Source organism: Anser anser (genome assembly GCF_964211835.1).
Source record: "Anser anser genome assembly, chromosome: 18".
NCBI classification, from domain to species: Eukaryota; Metazoa; Chordata; class Aves; order Anseriformes; family Anatidae; genus Anser; species Anser anser.
The window spans coordinates 3906719-3919078 of record NC_139739.1 but is presented as its reverse complement, the minus strand read 5'-3'; the positions used below and the strand labels follow the sequence as shown (position 1 = coordinate 3919078).

At 45.9% G+C, this 12360-nt stretch overlaps 1 long non-coding RNA gene across 1 annotated transcript in view; it reads left to right on the top strand.

The window, feature by feature from the left end:
- LOC310883684 overlaps positions 1–12063 on the top strand; it is a 51597-nt gene extending 39534 nt beyond the window's left edge. The window contains exons 9-12 of the long non-coding RNA XR_014573647.1: positions 208–306; positions 3061–3221; positions 8941–9458; positions 9868–12063. This is a non-coding gene — a long non-coding RNA (uncharacterized lncRNA). The remainder of the gene's footprint in view (positions 1–207; positions 307–3060; positions 3222–8940; positions 9459–9867) is intronic.
- Positions 12064–12360: the final 297 nt, after the last annotated feature.

The window sequence follows — 12360 nt, the reverse complement described above, 5'->3', positions numbered from 1 at the left end:
ATATTCTAGCAGGTTGAGAGGAAAAGAGTAAAACAATTTTATTTATCGATTTATTTTTAAAGTGTATAAGTTGCTTTTATCTCTGCTTTCCTCCTGTTCCCCTAACAGGGTTGGCATCTGCCCTATTCTTTCCTGTAACTGGATTATTCATGTGCTCTTAGTGCATTTTTAGATGAGCTAAAATAATACCTTTTCTGTACATTTTAGAGTGGGAAAAGCATCTGATGCCTACCGCCATGACTTATTTTTCACAAACCATCTAGAGTTCCCTCCATCTTGCATAAGAAGATCCAAGGCTATTGCCAGGTAGGCTGTCCTCATCGATACTAAATAAAATGAGGGAATTCCCAGCTATCTCCCACCTACTGGCCTGACCAGTATGTGACCTGTATGGTCACGCCCTAACCCAGTCTGATCTAGGGGGCATTTGTTCAAGGTTAGCCCCCAGACAACTAACTACAGATGTAAGTGAGACTGTCCAGGTGAAGTCCTATGTGTAGAGGTGTTCTGCAACATCTTCTGAGACAGCAATAAGTGGCAGAAAAGAAGGATGTTTTTAATCCAAGATAGCACACTGAACATTGTCATGGGCCCATCCGGTTTAAACCATGCTGCTTTGGAAGGCAGAGTATACCGAAGGGTGTGCTCACACATGCTGCTGGTCTCTTTGACCACATTTGGTGGATTATCTCCTTGTGTTTGCTGGGCTCGTGACTCCAATGTAATCTGTCTGTGAACCCCCAGCAACCCCCCGTTGCTTGGGCACAGACAGCACTGAGAGCCCTGAGGCAAGGTATGCCTCCCACCTTGCCAAGCAGGAAAGCTTCTGCACTAAATAGTTGATTGCCCATAATTAGGCACCATTTGACAGAGAAATAATTGGCTGTGGCACGAGTGCTGATGTAACTGGGTTTCAGAAGGATCTTTTTCAAGTTGGCTGAGCACAGAGCCATGGGGGATGGAGCCATGGGGAACAGCACTACAAAGCACATCCTCTCCTGCAACCGGTGTGCACAAAGCTTTCATCCCAACTGCTAATTGCTAGAAGGATATGTGTATCCCTCTAGTAAGGCCTTCTACTCTTCTTTTAATTGTCTCATGCTGCACTCTGGCGGGGAAGATCTCCAAGTTGGCTGGGCTTGACCCAGTCTGCCCTAGGACAGCTTTTAGTTTTAAGTCTTCTCTCTGTCAAAGGCTGCAGCTGTGGGCTATGATGGAAGTCTGCGTTTTGAGTTGTCTATTCTTCAGAAGTTGTCTGCTCTTTGAGGCTCAGGATGTGCTTAACTTTTCTTTGCCTTGCTTTGCTGGAGGAAAACCTGGGCTGTCCGCCTCCCAGTGTGCTGCTTGTTTTAGTTTACAGTCCTATTCAGAATAGTGTGGTGTTAAGGAGTTAAAATGCTACAGGTGGTAGGATGTCTGCAAACTGGTAGAACACAAGAAATGGAAAGCCCTTTACAGGGGGGTGAGATTAGCTTATATGGCTTCTAGTTCTATCCGGAAAAAAGTCTGTTTGATGCATCCCTGAACAACAGGTGAGGTGATCCACTGGTCCCACACAGGCTGCATTTCTAGAGGCTGCTGAGGTTTTCAATTTGGTCAGCAAGGGCAGTAAAACAACATTAGCGGAATGTTGCATCAAGAGTGGCTCCAGAAGCCAAGTGAAGCCCTGGATTCCCAAGGACAGTGGCTCTGTTGCAGGAGAATAATTGCCAATGTATTGTCCTATATGCTTAAAAATCAGCAAGCTTATTGGCAGAGCCCCAGACGTGCCCGAGAGACTGGGATCCAACTTCAGCATCAACAACGATAGCAAAGGCTGGGACCATTGTCCTTCCTCAGCCAACATGGCTCCAGCGAAGTATACAGCCACTGTGTGGTGGAAGCAGATCCCTTGAAGGAGGACAGACACGCTTGTTTCTGTGACTAACACAACAACAGGGCTGTTTTGAATTTGGGAAGGAATAAACAACAAACGGGTGACCACACACACAGAGGCTCACCCTAGAATGCAGTGTGTATTGTTCCTCTTATTTTTATCCCTTTACTTCTCTGAATTTCCCACCCCCTTTCTCTGGTCATCTTTTTTCCCCTCATGTTCAGAGGCTCTGCACCTCCACACACTGCCCTGATGTCTTTCAGGTAAACATAGAAAATGGAGCTGAAGGAAGAAAACCCCCAGAAAACAATGTTTTTGGATTATTCAGATGATACCAAACCTCACCTGTCTGCTGGTGAGCACGTGTAGAGCAGATGTGCCCTCTGGCACCAGTGAGTTATTTAGAGAACTGTGAACTCAGAGGCATCGAATGGCCCCTGTGGGGCTCTGCAGCAGAGCCATGTCTGCCAGGGATGGAGTGGTTCTGGCTAGGAGCAATGTGTGTATTTGGTCCAAGCAGCAGTTCTGCACTGTGGTGTGATAGCAGGGAAGGGGACTGGGGCAAGACCATGTGAAGGTTTAGTAGTAAAACTGATGGTCTTAAGGGTCCCCCACCAACAGAGTGAGCAGGGTTCCCCAGAAAAGCACTTGATGGGTCACGAGCTGTTAGGAGTAAAATTCAGGGGACTGGACTCACTCCATTCTCCAGCTGCTAGTTGTCCCTTAGAAACATGTTTTGCTCTCCTGGATTGAAATAACTGTGATGTACTATAATATGTGTCTTGTTTGTGATGGCCCCCATCCAAAGGCTACTGATAGCAGAGGAATGTTTTGCAGGGACTCCGAGGGATTTTAGATTAGACCCCAACCTTTGCAGCTACTTTCATATTGCTCTCCTGCCAGGACTCACTGACCAACGACCCAATGCCTGAGAAAATCAGCATGAAGTGTCAGTCAGGGTTCAGTTCAAGTGGCAGCTAAATATGCCTCTCTGGAGATGAATGAGAGCTGGTGGGCCTGAAATGCAAATGGCCTCAAACAAAGCCAGTGTCCACAGCAGCGAGCTTTGAAATCATACAGTAGCCTTCAGTCGTTAACACTTCAAATGCCAGCCAGCCCTTGGAAAAATCAGCTCATTTATTAACCTGTCCATTAATGTTCTTCCACGCTCTGTTTGTTCATAGGGTTGTCTCCTGGGTTGATCAGACTGTGGCTTCTCTGTCCTACACAGACAAGGATAAAGAACAGCTGAGGTGCTCTAGGAGAGACAGCGAGATCTGGTGGTGGGATACAGAGGTCTGAAGTCTCCCACCTGCTCTGCCAAGCATGTGCTCTCCAGCTTTGGGTGAGTTGTAGCTCCTTCCACTCGGTATCAAGGATTGGAGACTGCTTCAGAGGCGTCTGCCTACCCCTAGTTGGCTGCAGATACCACTGGCACGGTGTGGTTCTGGGAACAGCAGAGAGTTTTTAAGTTCACGGTGCTCTGCTGCTAACTCCCACTCACTGGCACCTGCCTGAGGCAGCATGTGCAGGTTTAAGCTTTATGCCAGGCTTATCTAGAAAGTGTGACACGGTGTAAGGGAGACAGTTCAAAGTAGGTGTTTTCAAATTTCAACACCAAGAGCAAGAAACACTCCAGTGACAGCCCCAAACTTGAGAAAGATCCACCTGGGAACTGTATCACGAGGCAGAGGAACAGCTCTGAACAGAAATAGTGCTCCTGTGGGCAGGCATATTCCACCGATTCTCTCCTGGCTGAGGGTCTCCCCACCAGCTTGTGCTGCTTATCCCATTTTGTACAGAGAAAGAAACAAGCCAGTAAAGGTCTTGGAACTGCCATGCTCTGGGGTGTTACCCTGGCTGACAAGAAATGTTCCAGGCTGTGAGTTGGAAGCTGAGTGGCACGGAGGTCTCTTTGAAAGCCTGCATCTGGGTTCTCTGAATGTCAGAGTGTGCAGGGCCTGTGGCTTCAGCTGGGGTTCCCTACGGAGCAGCTGAGCTGTGCTTTCCCCCTGCTGGGTTTAGAGCTCTCCTCTGCTTTTTGGATATTAATGTTCTTTAGAGCAAAAGAACTTAACTATGTTGTTTTTTCTGCTCTGCAGACAGACACAGTGCAAGTAGAGTGAGCATGAACTGCACCACGCTTGCTGCTCACCAGCTGGCCAGGGGAAAACAGTGCTTGCTTCTGTCTGGGCTGTGGGGCTGGAAAGGTGAGGCCAGCAGCAGGAGTCAAGACAAATAGGAGCCTGTTTTTGATTTGCCATCTGACCCCTGCCAGCTCAGAGCACCCTGTCTGTAATCGTGACCTAAATTAAGTCCAAATGCCATCAGCAAAGCTGTTGCTTTCTCTCACAATGCAAGTGTTTCCAGGTACCTAGCCAGAGATTTATAATCCACCTCTAATTACATTCTTGTTTGCATCTGCTGTCATGCTGGCTTGGTCTTTCTGTGGTTCATTAAGTTGAAGAGCGTGCCTGGCCCTTTGTGCTCCCAGCCTGTGTGCACAGACAGCAAGGGACGCCCGTGGCTGACAGCTTAGCTGCTGGAAGAAACCTGCTGTGCTGAGCTGTGTGTCTTTAGTAGCCCAAATATCAGGGGAGACATTTTGGCTTGTTAAATTCTTGACTACACAATCTGCTGTCCACGGTGGGTTCACTTGATAGAAATAGCTCTGGCAGCAGCCCAACAGCAAGAACAGTGCTTTTCTCTTAAATGTGAAAGGAGACAAAGGCTTGGTGTTCCCTGCCCAGCCACCTCGTGCCTTTTGGATGGCAGATGACCAGCATCTTTCTCAAGCTGGGCTTAGGTGCTGTGTTTTTGCTATGAAGCTGAAGATTAGGTCCTTGGAAATGCAATCTGGAATTGATTATGAGTAATTACCATAGATTCTTCATTCAGGGTGCTGGAAGGACCGAGATGGAATAACATGCCTCGTGACACCTCACATGGTTACACAGTGTCAGTTATTCCATGCTTTGCCCTGCTGGGGAGTGTGCTGGGCAAAGCTTTTGTGAGAAGTCAGTGCTTGTCCCACGGGGCTTACGCTCAGAAAGTACGTTTTTATTCTCCCTTACAAAGCCTGTCCTCTCCCTAGAAATACAGGAAAACTTTCTAAAGAAACTCAGCTGGATATATGGAAAACCACCAGCTTGTCGAAGGAGCAAAACTGCGTCTTCACTTGTATCCCCTGTGCTGATCCCTTTCTCCCTCTGTGTCAGGTGATACCACCATAGCAAGTGATTTAGGCTCCCAGAAATTGCTATGGAGGAGAACCCTAGCACATATTACTGGAAAAGCAGTTCCAACCATAATTTCTGCTCTCTCCTGCCCTTCCTTTGTCTGCTGTGTTTTCCCCCAGTGCCAGGAGTTCAAGTCTGTGTTTTATGATTGTGACATTGGGACAGACGAGCCAGGCAAATACTTTATACACACACACACGCACACACTCTCTCCAAGCAAACCAGACATCCGGTATTTAGAAATAAACAGTGTAAAGAGATTTGGGAAATTCAGTGTTCATGCCAAAACATTTAAGAGGCATCTTGGTTCAAGTAAAAGCCTCAACTCATTTCCATTTTAATTTTTTTTCAGTTTGTTTTTAACTGTTGAGGTAAAGTCACTTCAAATCAAAATGGATCATTTCTGTTTCCAGCTGATCAAAACAAAGGTGCTTTGTCTTCCATTTATGTTTCAAGGTGCTAATTACGCCCAAATATTTTCTGTCAATGAAAAAGCATTTTACTGGTGGCAAAATGTTTAAAGAATTTCTACCCTGGAAACGCTTCATCTGAAAATATTAGGTTCAGTTGCTGAGGAAGAAAGCCCCCCCCCATGATTCAATTCTTGGGCTATAGGTGTTTGGAAGGAGACAGTGGCTGTTCCAGAGAGGTGTCAGATTCCACCGCTGTCTCTTGTCTGCATCACCAAGTGGCACTCAGAGGGCTAAAATCTACGGACTCTGTACCATGTAAACTGGAGACTATTGGTCTGCAGTCCAATAAATTTGAATCCAGTTGAGTTTTTTGCTTTAGGTTCAGAAGTCATTAGAGGTGACAAGAATCTTGGGGTGAGAGCCAGTTAGCTATCACAAAACACAGGAGTACAAAACTGATGAAATTATTTCTTAGCAGTAAAGGAAACGTGAGTTGTGTAGTGCATCTGTCCTGAATGTGTGCTCAGTTGTAGGATTGTGGTTTGTCTTTGGTCATGCTGTATATTTCTGAAGAGGAATTTATACGATCGGTATGTACATTGCCCTCTGTGTATTCTAGGTTTATGTGTAATGGATTTGAGAAAACATGACAGACGGGAAGTAGATGGATGTGTTTTCCATGCAGGTTGGCAGTACTTTTACCTGCTAGCAGCTCACAGAGTGGAGGTTGGGTGATGACCAGGCATTAACACATTCTGCTGCTCTGAGTGTGCTTTGCAAGAAGAAGAGAGCACTTAGTTCAAAATCTGCTCTCCTAGTAGTCAGACTAGTATTCAGGACATCACTGTGAGCCCAGCTCCTAGTTGGGATTAGTTTGGGTCACCCATTTTCACCCTGCAGACCATTTGCAAACGTGCTCGTTGCATATCAGGACCAAGTTTCTTCTACATTTCTACATATGGGCTTCTTGGCCTCTCCTGCTCTGTTTGTAAATAGGGTTTGGTTTTGATTTTCTGTCAACGACATGAGGATGGCCTAGGAAGTTCAGGTTCCGAGTGTTTCTGGTGTTTGTCAGGGAGAACTCAGGCAATGGATACTGTGTGTTAATAACATAGCTGAACATCAGGAACTGGAACCACTTCTGTAGCCCTAGAGGATGTATCTGGCTTCTGTCAAGGTGTGAGGAGAACCTCCATCGCCCCAGCAGAGAGACGAGCTATTAGAGCTGGGGTGAAGTGGAGAGGGTCTCCTTGCCACCCACAATGGCTGGAATTGTAGATCAATGGATGCTCTGAGAGGTTTCAACTCACTGGGAGCAAAGAATTCAAAATGACACAGATTTTTTTGTTCACTTTCCCTGTTGAGATCTCCTGTCCTCTTCAGCCTCCTTCCGGGCCCCTGTGATGCTTCTGGGACTGTTCTGGGAGGCAGAGGAAGAAAATCACTTGTGGAAACCCAACACCTTCTTTTAAGGAGGAGAGAGAAGCTGAAGGGTAATGCTAGAACCCTCCAGTGGCCCTGCATGGGGTTTTCATTCCAATCAAAGTATGTCTCAGTCACCTGCGGGAGATGGAGGGAATGCTGTGGCAGCATCCTTGTTTGCTCTCTGTCTCTTCCCAAAGATTCAGACACCTTGCTGCCCTGAAAATCTACAGTGTCTGTTTCTGGAGGTAGCACTACTCCAATACCATGTCTCATGGTCCTGTTTGTACAGCCGCAAATAGCGCATGCAGGGCAGACGGCTTACTGCTTATTGAGTGATAGTAATTTTATTGATTGGGCACGTGGTACGCTGGGAAACGTCTTCAAAAAATAGCAATATAGGAGAGGAGCGTAAAGTGGAGATCGTATGAGTCCTGGATCGGTACATTTGTTGCATGCAAAATGTTGTACTGCTGAAGGAGATGATGCTCACAGACATGTCTGCGCTTTCCTGCGTGCTTCCAAGATATTTGAGCTGAATTCTGCCAAGCAGGCTTTTCTTCCTGCAAGCTTAGGCTCTTCTGTGGGCCTGTTGGCAGTTATTAAAACACAAAACCCTTCTTGCCTACAAATCCATGTGCTTGATCTTCCCAGCCCAAATCCTACAAGTAACATGCACTTGTCCCCAGGGCAGCTTGCTCAAATAACCACAGCTCTGCCGGAAAAAGGGCTGTTTGAGCCTCAGGGAATTGGGAGGAGAGGTTGAATTATTCCCAGCATCCAAAGACCAAGAGGTTCCTTCTTCAGCAAATGTTTTCAGTTCCCACTTGGTGAATTATTGCTAGGGATTTTTTTCCCTTCAGTGTTTCCATGAATGTGGTTGAGGCTCTGATCCAGGAAATGGGGGGAAAAAACCTCTGAAAAATGTATCGCACCATTTCAAAACTCAAGTGGAATTAATTAAATCCAAATTTCAACAGTGTGTCCAAAGTTGAGCTGGGATCAAGATACACTTCAGAAGGTTTGATTTCAAAACAATCCCTTTGCTCACATGCACATAATTTAGGGAGTTTTCTGTGTATCCAGTACAAAGCAGGAGCTGCTGGGTACCTGAGATTAGAGGGAAAAGGTGGTATTTGCAGGCCAGCCTCGAGAAAACATTTTTCTGCCTGATTCAGTTTCTCCTAATCCTCTGCTCAGCAAGCTACAGATTGGAAAAAAGAGTCAGGAAATAGTGCTGTGGAAAGGAAAGCCAAACCATTTGAAATGGAGATGCTGTGGCTGGTACGCTCACAGTCTGCTTGCTGGAGAAGTTAGGAGAAGTAAAGGGGGTTAAGAGACAGCAGAAAAAGCATTCTGGATGTCAGGCTTGAGCTGAACCAAAATAGTTTGGTGATGAAAGCTTTCCTCATGGTGAGGGATGCAGGTCTACCACTGAAATGGGGTTACCTTAGGGCTCTTTGTGCTTCCATCCTTCCTTCAGTTAAATTAAGATAACGTAGCTTTCTGCCCCATGGAAAACAGATTTAAAAAAATAATGCTGGTAGGGTGGAGCTTTCTTAGATGTTTTTCAAAGCCCAAATGCCAAATTCTTTATTTTCATGCATGTGTCCCAACTAGCTCTAAGAGGGTTACACATGCATCAGTGAGAAGCAGGACTGGCTCTCTAATGTTGTTTTTACCATTTTTACCAATTCTTTGTCATGTCTGTGTGTGTTTGTGTTTTCCTTGGGGAGGAAACCAGCATCTCTCATGTGCCTTGTAGTGGTGACTTGGGGGGTAGATGGCTCCTACGTGTAAGATCAGTTTTGCCTCTCTAGTCTCTGCAAATGGGGAGATTTTGATTTTAGAGCCTGGGAATGGGAGTGGTTCTACCTCATTTCTGCCAAGCAGCAACATGTGCTGCCAATGTTTTCCTGTGAATTCTTTATCCAGGCAGGGGTGTTGTGAGTCAAAGTTCTGAAACTGTCTCTTTTCTATGGAATTTCAGGTGCGCTGTGAGTTGATTAACCCTGTTGCAGGAAACAAGAACTGAAGCATACCCACCAGCCACTCTCTGAGAAAACGGAAGACTAGATGTGTGCCATACAACGATATTTACAAACTAACTTAATCACCAGAAGAACAGTTTTATCTGTAAATGCGAGTCATCACTAGACGTACTGTATAGCAGCAGCTGTACCTCGTGGAAATACTATGGGGCTTATTTGATGAGGACTGTGCATTGCCTGTGCAGGCTCAGAATCCCAGAGTTATGCTCAAGCTCTGGAATTAAAGGAGCTGAATTCAGGAATTAAAAGAACTGATTCACTCTGACAGGGCTGGGAATCTGTCTTGTTGAACTTCAGAGCAGCTAGACCTGCTAGTACAACAGCAGTACTGAAGGACGAGATGAATGCGTTTGTTCTAAAGACCTCCCAGCCAGATGCTACCCCTGCTGTATTTCATACGGCTTTCTGCAGGCAGAGAGTTACCACCAAAACCCGAGCCAACTGATAACAAAAGCAGGTAAGAGCTAGCTGGGTCCACCTTTTCCTGGCAGCTCCAACACTGGCAATACAATGATAATGTGGTTCAGCAGAATTTCAGAAGCTGAACCAATGCAAGGGCCATGCAAGCATTTTGCCCCGTTGAAATGACTGCTGAGAGCATTTTTGATGCTGCAAGTCTTTGGTGAGTAATTGGCATATCAGAAATTCATTTCCTCCTGTTTCCTTCTGCATTGTATCAGCAGTGCTGCAAGGAATGTTGCCTGATGCAGCTTGGCAGCAGCATGACCTGAACAGCATGACAGAACTGCTTAGACATTGTTTCTAAGCTGAAGAAAATCACTTTTTCCCATTTTTTTGTTGTTGCTGTTTGTTTTGTTTTTTCTCCTTTACCAGCTGCTCAGGGAGACTTGGCTTTGTTTTCACAGTGTGGACTTTTCTGCTGGAGCTGGACCCTGCAGCACCCTGGTACGCTAACCTGACAGCATCTGGACCCAAACTCTGCTCAGGAGCAGAGAGCTTGCCATGATGGAGGAGCAGAGAAGGCTGTGCAGATTGCTACCAGGGCCAATGGCATTGAAGTAAGACACTTGCTCAGCTTTCGTCTCCCTTTTCTATGCATCTGACCAGTCCTGAAAGGGCTCAATGTTTCTTAGAAAATCGTGAGCCTCTTGTCCACATCTGTGTTTGCTGTGAGTACAGTTCAGCCCCTCATCCTTTCACACCACGTTCTCCTATTCACCTTCTCTTTTCTTATGCCTGTTGCTTCCTTTCTCATCCCTGGAAGAGAAAATGTCCTAGTATTACCTCATAGGTACGTGCAGTGTCAGCCATTGTTTTCACCACTGAGCCACCTTAGGAGGTTTCCATGTCCCCGGCACCCTCCAAACCCTGCTTTCTGCTGATATGCACTGATATCTCCTACCTTCCTCTCCTGCTACTTGGCTTATGTGTGTCCTCCGTCACTCTGCCCAGGTCCTCTGCACCTTGTTTAAATGCAGGCTTTTAATGTCTTTTGGATGTTTAAAAAATTAATGAGGAGGGAAAATTATATCAGTATAAGAATACAATAGTTTCATATTCTTGTTTGACTGCTCCTGGGATGCTTTCACATGTGGCAAACATACCCAAACAATCAATCATGTGCACCAACAGGGTGTAACTGTAAAACAGTGCCTGACAGATAAAGATGTTTCTTCCAGAAAGTCTCCCAAACACAGCACAAAAAAGAAGGAACTCCTGCTTTTGCTGAGTCAGGGCCAGTTTCCTCTCCCTGACACCCAGGCATATTCTAGCAGATAAGATAAAAGCAGATACTGTGTCTTATGAAAATTAAACATCAGGATCTTCTTTTTCCCTCCTGCTCCTCTGAGTAAGGAGGTGGACAAAGTCAGCAGAAGCTCATAAACATAAAAGAAAGTTGGGAGAGAGTTGGCTTACAGCACACTTGCTTTAGCAGGGCCCAAGTTCAAGTTGTCCAGGTCATGGAACACAGTGTGAGCAAGTGGACAGTAACCAGCCCACTGCTCTCTACAGCAAGACTGCTGAGAAGGTGCCGCTTCTAGGGAGTGTGCTGAGGGGGAGCACTCTGGAAAACGCATGTAACAAGAGCACGTGCTGCAGCTGTGAGTGCTGGGGCTTGAAGCCACGAAGTACAGGAGTCGTGACTTGCCCACTTGTGTGTGTCTCTTCTGTCTGAGCAAAAGACTTCATACCACTGCTCCCTGCAGCTCTGGAGTCTCGTTTTTCAGCTCGGATGCTCCGGGTCCTCTCTGCTCTTCTTTGTGCATCTCACATCTTTGTGTTCTTTCCTGTGTCCTCTATTTCTCTGCATTATAAGCACATATTCTTCTATCCAAGGCTTCTGTACAAGGATGGGATTCAGCCTCTATGCAGAAGGCCCCATGAACATTAAGCCTTCAGGGACTTTAAGTGGACATGCTAGAGAGTCACTCGGATATGAAGCTGAGCCTGCTGGGCATGACAGCCCACTTTGGGTTAAGCTGCCTTATGCAAATTGTGGCCTGTTTGTTACCAGCGTCTTGTAGGGTATAGGAGCTGTGCAGGGGCTATGGGCAAGGGAAGCAGCCTGATGGGCTCGGTTTTGTGTCACGTGTTTTGTCCGTACTGTAATTGAGCTGGTGCCCAGTGTAATCCACATATGCATGCCCTTCCCCAGCATCAATCCTCTCTCTCATGCAAACACTGATTTGGGGTCTTCTTGACCCACCTTCCTAGAGAAGGGACCTCAGCAGGCAGCAAGGATCCAGGCAACAGATATTTCTGCTTATGCAACAGGCAAACCTTGTAGTAAATAACATGTGTAGCTTTGTTATTAAGCTTGATCTTGTTAGGGGGGCAATAAATGCTCTGTGATCATTTTTCTTGTAGAATATCAACACAGGATAAAATTGTAGCTCTGGCTTTGCTCTTCCTGTTCATTAGAGCTCCATGCATCTTTATGCCATGCCCTCAATCTGTTGCTGTTTGCCATGACAGCTGCAGCATGTCCCCCACTTCCTCCACAGTCATTTTGCACATGATAGATGCCGACAGTTCTTGGGTTTTACTTGTCCCTTCCCATTTGTCCCCTTTTCACTTTTACAAAACTAACTTTCCAGCAAATGGTGTCTAATTTAAAAGGGATGGTTTGGGCAAGATACCTGTTTGCTGGAGAGCAAAATCAGGGACATCTGGCATTCATTGAATTTTAAAGGCAGAGAAAGGACACAACTAAAATGCAGATACAGGGATTTCCAGCTACTTTTGGGGGGATGTTATTTTAGTAAATTGAACTCAGATTTGTTCTAGTTGCTCCTAGTTGTAGCTCTGGATATAGTCAGGACCGGACCACTTTTCTAATTATATACCATGAACAAACTAGCTTTGTTTCATCAAACCTACTCTTTTGTCTCTGCTCA